This window comes from Lepisosteus platostomus, chromosome 5 (genome assembly GCF_059453375.1).
Source record: "Lepisosteus platostomus isolate fLepPlt1 chromosome 5, fLepPlt1.hap1, whole genome shotgun sequence".
Taxonomy (NCBI): domain Eukaryota; kingdom Metazoa; phylum Chordata; class Actinopteri; order Semionotiformes; family Lepisosteidae; genus Lepisosteus; species Lepisosteus platostomus.
The window spans coordinates 36,808,066-36,818,636 of NC_142615.1; the positions used below are offsets into that span (position 1 = coordinate 36,808,066).

General features: G+C 42.1%; 1 non-coding gene across 1 annotated transcript; it reads left to right on the forward strand.

The window, feature by feature from the left end:
* Positions 1 to 3,177: 3,177 nt before the first annotated feature.
* trnat-cgu (transfer RNA threonine (anticodon CGU)) lies at positions 3,178 to 3,249 on the forward strand. Its single transcript has one exon. It is a non-coding gene; the product is annotated as a tRNA-Thr (tRNA).
* Positions 3,250 to 10,571: the final 7,322 nt, after the last annotated feature.

Consider the following 10,571-nt stretch of genomic DNA (forward strand, 5'->3'; position numbering starts at 1 on the left):
GAGTATCGTCAGCGTAAAAATGAAAGCTGAGGCCATGTGATCTTAAAAGCTGACCAAGTGGGAACATGTAAATGCTGAAGAGCAAGGGGCCCAGTATTGAGCCCTGAGGGACACCAGACTTGACAAGACCAATTTCAGACCTGTACCCATTGAGAGAGACAAAGTGACAGCGATCAGTGAGGTAAGACTTAAACCATTTGAGGGCAGTGTCAGAGACTCCAAACACAGTCTCGAGACGAGAAAGCAAGATGTTATGGTCAACAGTGTCAAAGGCAGCACTGAGATCAAGAAGGATGAGTATGGAAAGAGAACCAGAATCAGAAGCTATTAGGAGATCGTTGGTGACTTTGACTAGGGCGGTTTCTGTGCTGTGAAGTTGACGGAAGCCAGATTGGAGGGGTTCGAAAAGGTTGTTTGTCATGAGGTGGTTATGTAACTGAAGTGTGACAGCACGTTCTAGAATTTTAGAGAGAAAGGGTAAGTTGGAGATGGGGCGAAAGTTGTTAAGATTGTCGAGAGCCATGTTAGGCTTCTTTGGCACTGGGGTAATAGCAGCAGTTTTGAGGACCGTTGGTACAATGCCGGTGCTCAAGGATTCATGTATTATATTGAGGACAATGGGACAGAGAGAAGAGAAACAGGACTGGAATAAAGTGGTGGGAATGGGATCTAAAATAGATGTGGTGGGTTTCATGCGCGTAACTAGTTTGTTTAGGGATGCTGAGTCAAGAAGAGAGAAGCTGGAGAGACGGGAACCAGAGAAGTTGGATGAGGAGGGAGGAGGTGTGGAAATTATATCCGTAGTGGAGAGAATGTGATGCCGGATGTTGTCAATCTTAGAACTAAAGAAATCTAAGAATGTGTTGCAAAGTTGTGATGAGGCAGGTAATGTGGTGGGGCAGTTTGGCTTGAGCAGTCTGTTGATGGTGGAGAAAAGATGTCTGGGATTGTTTTGGTGATTTTCAATGATGTGAGAGAAGTAGGTGGATCTAGCAGACTCTATAGTAACCTTATAATCAGATAAGTAATCTCTCCAGGCCTGATAATGTACATTTAGGCCGGAAAGACGCCACCTACGCTCAAGTTTGCGAGAGGCTGCCTTCATGAAACGCAGATGGTCATTGTACCAGGGGGCAGGGCGAGAGAAGGAGATGGTTCGAGTTTTTAAAGGAGCAAAGGTGTCGAGGGTAGATAAAAGAGCATTGTCAAGTAACTGTATTTTGTCCTCTAGAGGGTCAGAGGAAGAGAAACAGGATAAGGAGGACAGAACAGAATTTGCAAACCTTGGGTGATCAATTGATCGCCAGTTGCGGAAATTTACAGAGCGTGAGGGGGAAGTGTTAGAAACAGGTAATTCCAGATTGAAGAGAATGGCTAAGTGGTCAGAGAGGCCTAGATCAAGGGGGGAGCAGTGGGAGACAAAGGAGTCATTTGCAATAATTAGATCTAAGGTGTGTCCTTTGTTATGTGTAGGGGTACAAACAAACTGAGCAAGGTCAAAGCATCCCAAAAGAGAAAGGAAGTCTTTAGCCAGACTGGAGGAAGTTGAATCAATGTGTATATTAAAGTCCCCTAGAATAAGGATCCTTTTAAATGTAAGGGATAAGAATGAGAGAAAATCAGCAAACTCACCTAAGAAGACTCCACTGGGTTTGGGTGGTCTGTAAACTGTGGCAATAATAGTAGATTGGGGGATAGAAACATTTAAAACTGATCTCAGCTTTAAAAGCTGAGATCAGGTGAAAAAGTCTTTGGAAATGAGGCAATGACTGCTGACAGTAAACAGAGCTGACGCTCAGCTGCAGACAAGCGCTCCTCGTTAGCATAGTGCTGAGTACCCCGCTTGTTGCGCGGGAGACTGGGGTACGTTTCTGTGACAGGGCGCTGGTTTAATTTTTTAACAACCTGACTTCACTTAAAAAAGTATGTACTGTGTACTACGTTTCGGACTAGATAGTGCAGTAGAATATGGAGATCATCTCCAGCTTTGAGCTCAACTGCAACAAGAAGTCATGCTAAATGTAGTATAGTGAGTAGACATCGCCAGACAACAGAACGAGAGAGTAGAAGGCAGGAATATATGGTGTAAGGGCGTGATCTGTGTAGTTAATAAAATAGTTAAAATAATATAAAAACGTCTCTTTATTAAGATACACAACATTGAAGGCGACGAGAGATGAGTGCTTGACGGACTCAAAGCGAGTGCAGTGCAGATTTTAGTTCTCTTGCTGTTAGAAACGAACTTCTGAATTTTCGGACTTTTCGTTTAGCTTGCGCCATGGAAGATATGGTAGCCGCGCCGAGAAGCTTTGCTTATGCCCAGCTTTTTCCACCGCTTCTACTGAACCTCGGAGCCCCGGATTTGTATACGGAATACAAGATATGGATGGAGTCGTACAGATTTTTTTTTTAAATAGCCAGTGGATCTACAGAAGCTCAGGATGCCGTGAGACGTGCTACATTACTGCACTGTATCAGGGCTCCCGTGCAGCGGATTTTCGCCAACCTCCCTGGAGAAAAAGACTGTAGCTGCCTTAGACGCTTCCTTTACACCGCGGAGAAATGTGGTTTTGGAACGGCATGAATTTAGGCAGAGAACTTAGTCTCAGGACGAATCTGTTGATGCTTTTGTGACTGCACTAAGAGAACTGGCTAAATCTTGTGACTTTGGAGTATTGGAAACTGACATGTTAAGAGATCAACTTGTGGAAAAATGTGCACATAAGAGACTATAAATTGCTGCAGGAGGAAGGGCTGACTTTAAAAAGAGCTCTTACAGTCGCTAGAATTCATGAAGCAGCTCAAGCAGAATCAAGAATGCTTTCTGACCACAGTGACAAAGTGACACTGAACGGGGCGCTCGCTCAAACTTTACAAACAAAAGCCGAGCAGCAGGACGCAGTCATGCTAGAGATATAGAAGAACAGAGGACGGCTGACATTACGTTACAGGTGCGGACTAACAATGCACAAAGCAGATGAATGCGGAGCGTGAACAGCAAAATGTCTACACTGCAAGAAAACAGGACATTGTGGACATGTCTGCAGAACATCACGTCCGAGTTTAAGGACAAGTATCCCTTTTATTGTTGTTGCTGCCTCCGGTTTACATTTGGCGATGTAAACCAGATTCATAAAAAAATAATTTGAACAACCTTATTCCCCTGCTTACTTGAAGGGCGCTTTGGCCAAGTGGTAAGGCGTCGGTCTCGTAAACCGAAGAGCGTGGGTTCAAACCCCACCCGTGCCTGTTTCATTTGTCACCGCTTTCCTTTAGTTTCAAAGTCTTAAAAAAACTCGCAATGTAGGGATCTCAATAGTAAGAGAGCATAACTGTCGCCAGTGATTAGTATTCTTGCATATCCTGCCTTGTTTTTTAGTCGACAAAGCTTGTTTCTCTTCACACCCATCTTCCGAATGATCGCCTCAGCATTGGGAAGGAACATGCGCTTGGTACAGCCCCCGACTCCATGGTCTGATCACAAACAGATCTGGTGAGCTGTCAGTCCAGGTTGGAAGTAACGTTCGAAAGCACTAAAAATCTGACTTTGGAACGAGAAGACCGTTTTTTTTTAAACAAGTAAACGATAAAATAATATACTGCCTGCAAGACTATGTCAAGTTCAAGTTCAAGTTTAAAGTTCAAGTTTATTGTCATTATACTCATACACAGGTATATGGTATAACGAAATGCTATTTAGCTAGCTCTCGGACATAAGTAGTACAAAGAAAAAAACACAACAACAATACAATTGCATAACAAAAGAAAGACAGAGACAACAGCCGATGTGCAAAAAACAACAACAGGTAGTGTGCAAAACAACAAAAAGGTAACAGGTTATGTGCAAAAACATGCATCAAAAGAATGAAATAAAGGGATAGAAATGATGGGGAGTGAGCTTTTGACATGTATGGTAGAGGTAGATTTTCAATGTGTGTTTGGGTTTTTGGTAAGAAAGAAGGCACTGTGAGGTTCAGATCATAGGTGAGAGGTGAGGAGTGAGCGAGAGAGGCTGGGAGTTTCATAGTTTGATAGTGCGGGGGTAAAAACTGTTTCTGAGTCTAGTAGTCCGGACCCGAATGCTCCGGTACCGTTTTCCATGTCATACTAAACGCCACAAATTGTGTTAGTCCAGTCGTATAAATCGTCCTAAAATTACGCAAAATCGGATGCGACTGGTGCAGTCAGCACCTATTTCTTCAGGATAGTCGAGCGGTTTAAAACAGCAAATTCACAACTTCGTGTCTTTTAAGCTTTGTGTTTCACTCTCCAAATAGAGGTACGGGTTCAAATCCCACTCCCGACAATCAGGCGTTTTACCCTGTCTTTTTTACCTGCCTTTACACTGTTTCAGTCTTGTTGTGCTCGCTGACAATCACAGTACGAGGAAAACGGAGAAACTGCTTAGCAAAAACATAACGGACAGAAAAAAAGCTTCGTAAACACGTGAATGTGATTAGCAACAGTAAGGTATGCATTCAAATGTTTAAGGCTGATTTATAACAGCAGCAGAAGAAAGGTGCAGCCTTTGTGAGATTTTTTATGCTGCTTGGACTTCTTTCAAGCCTATGAAGTGACCCCCGTTTTATTTTCATTTTCAAACTTCAGAACCGAATAACAAAAAGGTTTCATGTGTGACAGCATTCTGTTGCAAATACCGTTTCCACGATGTATTCAGCGACGGGAATGAAATATTTTAGTGCTGGCTCAAATGCGAGGAATTTAAGAAAAACCTGGAAAAGCAACGCTTGCAGTAAACGACAAATTTAAAGCGTGTAGTCAGCATGAACAGAACAACGCAATGCTCTGTAAAAATGATCTGAAGCCAAAATTACTCTTTTATCTCGGGCAATTCATTCATTCCGATAAGATGTTTCCGCAGAATAAATGAAATGCCAAACTCCAAACATGTTGTTGACATTATTGTTACTCCTGCTGCTGTAGTTTTAAGCTTTAATCAATGTGGGGGACTGAACCCACAGTTCTGAGATTAAGAGATTTTTGCTCTATGGACTGCGTCTATATAACTCTTGTGCTACAGCAGTAATGTTTCTGGGTGTGGATGAACATGACATTATAGACTGACAGCAGGAACACGTGGCCCACAGGCAGTGACAGTATCGCTATATTTGGCTGCAGTATATTGTGTTGAGAGCAGCAATAACTTTCCTGCAGAGATGGGAGTGCCTTTAATACAGCTCTTTCAATCGGACAGAGTAACAGGAACTGACCTAAAGTTTCGGCTGTGGATCCATCTCCACATAGGGGAAGGAGACAGTAAAATAGCGATGAAGAAACAGAAAGATTTGTGCTCGCTGCAAAGTAGCAAAGAGGTGGTCAGACACATAAAATAGCTTGGTGATAAGTTGCAGCGACAGTTTTATGTTATTTAGTACATGGATTTCTCTTCATGTTCCTTAAGATGTGTAATTTGTATGTTGGTTGTATGAGAACATGTTCTTCCTGTCAATTGACAGTGGAGAGCTAGCTGGTGCACATCTCCAAGAAGACTCTCTTTAAGGCGATTACAAGTTTCTCGAACAAATCTGTGTCATATTTTTAAAATATTTTAGCTAATGAGCAACGAGAGTATAACTGAATTCTCCCACCCTCCATTCGAAGATAAAACTCCATGTGCGAGTCTAAGTTTCCTTGAAGCTACTGATGTTCGTCATTATTGGACATTCCCGGTGATATTGACTAAGGAGCTCAATTTTTACTTGTTGTAGTTCAACATGTGCAAAACATTCGTATCCCCTGCAAATATCGGCAAGGTCAGTGATATTCTCAACAATTTGTGCCATTGCAATTCGTGCCACACTTTTTCGAAATGTATTCTAACACGCCAGGATCAGAGGGTCATATTTAAAAAACTGGTCCATTAAAATTTCTTGTACTTCAGGATGTTGATAGTCTGTTACATTGTAATTCAAACGTTGGTGTCAGAACTGTGAGACATTTTCATAATCGGAGGGAAGGCTGTAGCAATAAGCAGAAAGTGCAATCACCTTTTCCCAGTGTTGTCCGTGTTGTGTTGTGGTGAGTTTTTAAAATTGGTTTGCGACTTTCTGAAATATATTCCATACAAAAATATAATTTGGACAGTCGCTATTTGGATATTCCCTTTCAGTGAAGATGTCTACAGTATTCCAGCCGGATTAGTACTGATCGAAGAGAGCCATCTACAGGCGAAAAGCGACATAACATCACAGCAGCAGCATTTAAGGTGGAACGAAAAACACGCATAAGAAGCTGGTGAATAAGAAGCTACTGTAACTTCAGCCTCGTAGCAGACCCTGGGAGGCACGCTCAAAATAATCATCTTTCCCAGTACTTCAGAGTCATATATAGATCGCTTTACTGCAATTTTATTTGATTGATGGGAGATGTGAAGCCATCGAGCCTGTACTGCGCTTTCACATTGAAATTGAAGCCATTTCTCATGCTTTCTCTCAGTGTCGGACTGCAATTGCGTGTAAAGGAGGCGACTTGAAAATGAAACGTGTAATCACCTTACAGAGGGTCTTCACGACGGGGTGCGTCAGCTAGTTCTCCATTATTGTCAGTTTACTGGACTTCTGAAGAAACCTATCTACAACGAAGATACAAACTGCACAGTTTAAGGCACATGAAGAGAAATCTGTTTGCTGATTGACTCAAAAAATGTCGATACAAATAATCTGCAAGGCTGATTTACTTATCCGACCACCTCCCTCCGTCCCCCTTTGCTGTTAGCACAATTCTTTCAGTTTCTTTCCTTGTATTTTCCTTGCTATTTTAGTGTTCCCCATGAATAGATGGATCCACAACCGAAACCGTTTTCACCCTATGTTTCTCCACACCTTGCACAGCTCCAGTGGTGCAATTGGTCAGCATGCGGTACTTATACAACAGTGCACAGCGGAGTTATACCGTGTCTGTAGCTACTGAAACCAACTGTCAAGTTTAGATACTATCAGGTATCTGATGGAGATAAATTAACATCAAATGAAGAAGTAAAGGTTTACTTCGAGTCACAATCAAATAAGGCTCCACAGCTGAAACATTGTGTTTCCTTCTCTTTTCAGCATGGAATAAACCTTGACTTTTTCCTTTGAAGCCCATGCATGCTGACCCAGCTCCCTACTTAAATTACCATCAGCTGTGTACCTCCAGCTGACCTGTACACAAATATATGAGAGAGGTCTACTGAGACGAGAGGAGCACTGAAGACTTGAAAAAGCTCTCGCATTAGACTCTGTGTTTTTGTTGTTCCCCATATTTGTTTTTAATGTTCTTTTTCTTTTAAAGTTGTTGCGTTTGGTTGTTTTTTTATAGTTGCTAGATTACTACAGGGATTTACCTAGGTTCCCGGGAGACTTCTCGTTTTGTGTTTGTTGTTTTTTCGGGTTACAACTATTTTTTTTTCTGTTGATAGGATCCCACGCATTACTGTGGGACTAGTTAACTTTAGTTCATACATTGTACCTGAAATTACCACATAAACTACTACTCTGTTTTCCTTTTTTTTTTAAAAAAAAAGGCAAAACTAATGTTTGTTTCTCCTTGCTGCTGATTGGTAGCTACAACGGGTCAGTTGCAACAAACTGGCTGCTGAAATTTGTCAGCAGCTCTGTAGCAAACCTGTTCTCAATTGCAACAAACCTAAAATAACAGCTGCTGCCCATTAGACATTACTAAAGTAGGAGACTAAGCAGAACAATAGATTACATTGGAACTGTCCTGAATGTAGTGGAAATAATATCGTCATTAAGTAATGAACAATTGCTTTCCAGACACTACAATTATTCACAAGGAATTTTATCAATACATATTTTATTAATAAAAGTGTAATATCTTAATAATGAAGTTTAATGTTATCTGTATTAGTAGCTGTATTACAGGTAATGCATGCACAGACTTTATTATACTATTGTAAGAAAACCGGCACAGGGACGCCAAAATGTAATGTAGTGGCTCTCTGAAGGCACCAGTTCTGTAGGGTTTGGGCATTTACTGAGACAATTATTAATTGTAGCAGTAAATCACAAAGTTGATTCTTTTGATGGCTTTAGAGTCCAACCATGCGACATAACTCAACCAACGCACACACACAGGTACTAATACACGAGGATACATTTATTAATACATAGAATATGCATGTAAAACTAACAGATCTTATCGAGAGGGTTATCAGAATACAAAAGGTTTATATTCAGTCAGTTACAAAGAGTTACATATATCAAGAGGACATACGTTCAGTATATCATTCATTAAGATCGTTTCGTAAATGAACTTGGTTATAACTTCTACATTAGATACTCAAAACAAGTACATAAATCAACTGGTTGGGATAACAATTAAATTCTCGAGCTCTAATGCATTGAAGTTGAATACTCATCCAATTTCTGGGGATTCAGATCTCCTGCGGGCACAAAGAAACAGTTGCAGGCTGTTGCTGTCCAATCCGCGCTCTCTGGCTCCGTGCCAGGCTGTGCTGTGCGGCTTGCGACGGTGCGCTGCTGATGCTCACTAACTGGCTAGTTAGTGTTGGCTTTAACTAGCACAGTTTGTGCACAGGAGAAAAGATGACTGTGGGTCCCAGCAAGTCAGGAAGAGGACAGGTTCGTTCCTGATGAAGAGTTAGTTCTGAATAGTGATTCAGCTGTCCACAGTTCCGACCTGTTCACGAGGCCTGCTGCTGGTTACTCTCTGGCAACCTCCACTCTAGACTCTTAGAACAAAGGAAAGTTCTGGCACTCAGAAACACTGGCCGTTCCGTGGTTGTCCGGGCTGAGTCTCAGGATGGTCAGGAGGCGCGCTGCGAGAATGTCCTGCCCTTGGGAGCTTTCTGCTCCTGGGCCGTCCTGCCCTGGAATTCTCCTTTGAATTCCCTTTAGGAAAGTCCACAGAATATCTGAATCTTACTGAATCTCCCTGAATCTCCCAGGCTCTCTGTGCTGCCTGTTTTTACCTGGAGGAACTTCAGCTCATTGATTGGCTGAAAGTTCCATGGGCATCAGAGTCCCACGTGGGTTACTCGGCCCTACCAGTCCCTGATTGGTTGATCAAGGTGAGATATGAGTCACTTAGTCCTGACACTTAGTAATGCAGTCCAGACGTCCAACTGGCACTCCCTAGACAGATAGGCGCCAATGGATGATCATTGATCACGATAGCCAGGCTTAGCTAAGTGCATCCCCCTTTGGGAGCTGTCCTTATCAAAAGAAAACATCTTGCATGAATGGTTTCTCTGTGGCTGCACCACAGAGATGAACAGAGAAATGGGGCCTCATTTGGGAAGGCTCAGAACACTTAATTCTGCCTTATTATTAAGCCTCGCCGCTACACTGTTAAAGACATTTCGGGAAGCACTTTTTTTGGGACACTGATTTTTCTCCTTTGGGGAGCTAAAGAAGACTATAGGGTGTGGCACAGTGGTAGTGTAGTTGATTCTAGCTCAGAAAGTTGCGTGTTCAAATTAGGTTGGGGTCAGCTAAGAGTTTTTCACCATCTGCTGGTGCTGAACCTAGAATTCTCACCATGTAGTTGAGTTCTTCTCAATATCTCAGCATCTCCAAAACATCATGTCCAACTTTAGAGACAGCTACATCAGACAATGAAAGTTTGAGACCACTCTATTATTACAGGTTCTAGCAAACCTGAAAGCTAAGGCGTTTCAGGTCACTTTTTTAATTAAAAAAGTGTCTGAAGCCTCTAAATAAAATTAGGCTTTTTTAATTGTGTATGACATTCACTCCCATGGGCTCTGAAAGGGGAAATATACTGTTGGGATCCTCGCAAGTGAGGTGTCTCTTCTTGTGGTGAAGCACAGTCATACGTGACTTGTCCGGAATGACCCAAGACAGACTATCCAGAAGCGACGGCACCACTCCAAGTAGAATGAGAGAGAAACACAACACAGGGAGTCAAGAGGCTCCCACAATTCACCTTTCCTCACATTACTGATTTCTTCACTAACATTTTGACCGTTTTACAATCACAATGCCTGTTTCACATTAAATAAGTTTTTAAACCATCAATATTTAAGAAAAAAAATAGTACATTTTTTTTTCCAATTATTAAAAAAAACATTAAATGCCTTGATTGCATAAAGTTTCACAGACAGAAGCAGCACGCTAGCACAACCAACATTAAAATGGAGGGCACACTACGATTTGCATTGACTCAAAAGTGATCGGCAGACGTCATTCCCTGCATAACGCAAAAGGCGGCAAACCGCATTTGGTTTGAGTGGACGCAAGAAAGTTTTTGTTTTCTGTCTTGATGTCAAGCTGACAAAGTATCTTTAAACACTTTGCTTAGTTTCTCGAGAGACTGCCAAAAAGCAGCTCCCTCCCTTTCGTTTGAAGTCAGTTGGAAGGGGTCTCAACAGAAGCACCTAACAAGGTGAGATTCAAACCCAAGCCCCTGAAGGGCCTGGAGCCTTAATCCAGCGCTTTCCACTGTTCAACCACAGTTACCACTGTACTGTGTCTCTTTGTCGCATTACTTGCTCAGAGAAAGCCAGATGGCTTTCGCTCTTCTGGTCCGACTTAGTAGCATTACGACTGTGTAACGAACTGCACCTG